The following is a 956-nucleotide window of genomic DNA, read 5'->3' on the forward strand; positions in this document are numbered from 1 at the left end:
TTTGGGGGAATGCATGGTTTGGTACTGGATGTTCCAGGCAGAAAACCAGATTTACGCAATGTTGAGCCAGTTAACTAAATTGAGAAAATGTTTCAAATTTCTTAGTAATTGACAACAAGGAACTCAACTCTTAAGTGGATACCAGATTTCTTACAAAGATGCCAGACCTACTGGAGCTGGTACAGAGGTTCGCCCTGGTTCCACCTGAGGCAAACAGTCTTGTGAACATGGCCTTGCCTGGAGCTTCCCAATCAGAACCACCTGAGACAAGCTACTTATTTATTAAGTAGATGGTGTTAACATAGTTGGCCCTTCTTCAGCTGACTTTTGCCATATACAGTTTAAAATTGGGGGTGTCAGTTTTTTTCCTTAATTTACTTTCTCTTCTAGCCAAATTGCATATAAATACTCTTACAAATTTTCTTTTAAAAATTTATCATTTCATTTTGTATATTTAAACTTCTAATCCAACTAGGATTTATTTTTGCATTTATTTTATTTTGCATTGCACTCAGAGCTTGGAGTCTATCTCTGACTTTGCTGAAGAATGGCCAGTTTGTTAACATCATCTTTTTAATAAACCATCTTTTTGCAACTGAATTGCACACCACCTTTGTCATATTTTAGTTTCTCACAAATATTTATATCACTACTGGTCTCTATACTCTGTTCTATTGATCTACTTGTAAATTTGTGTGTTAACTGGCTCAACATTGCACAAATCTGGTTTTCTGCCTGGAACATCCACTACCAAATCATACATTCCCCCAAACTGGAAATTCCAATCTCAGTATGGTCTCTACAATATCCCTTTTATTTTCTGGTGGTGGTCCAAAAACCATCCCTGCCCATGCTGGGCCCAGGTTTTCCCCTCATTCTTCTCTTCAAAATATAGGGAGACTTGGTGAAAATGCACATGCAGCTCAGACTGAGTGTGATGATTTAAATCCGAAATC

The sequence above is a fragment of the Galeopterus variegatus genome, unplaced genomic scaffold (genome assembly GCF_000696425.1).
Source record: "Galeopterus variegatus unplaced genomic scaffold, G_variegatus-3.0.2 Scaffold1250, whole genome shotgun sequence".
Classification (NCBI taxonomy): Eukaryota; Metazoa; Chordata; class Mammalia; order Dermoptera; family Cynocephalidae; genus Galeopterus; species Galeopterus variegatus.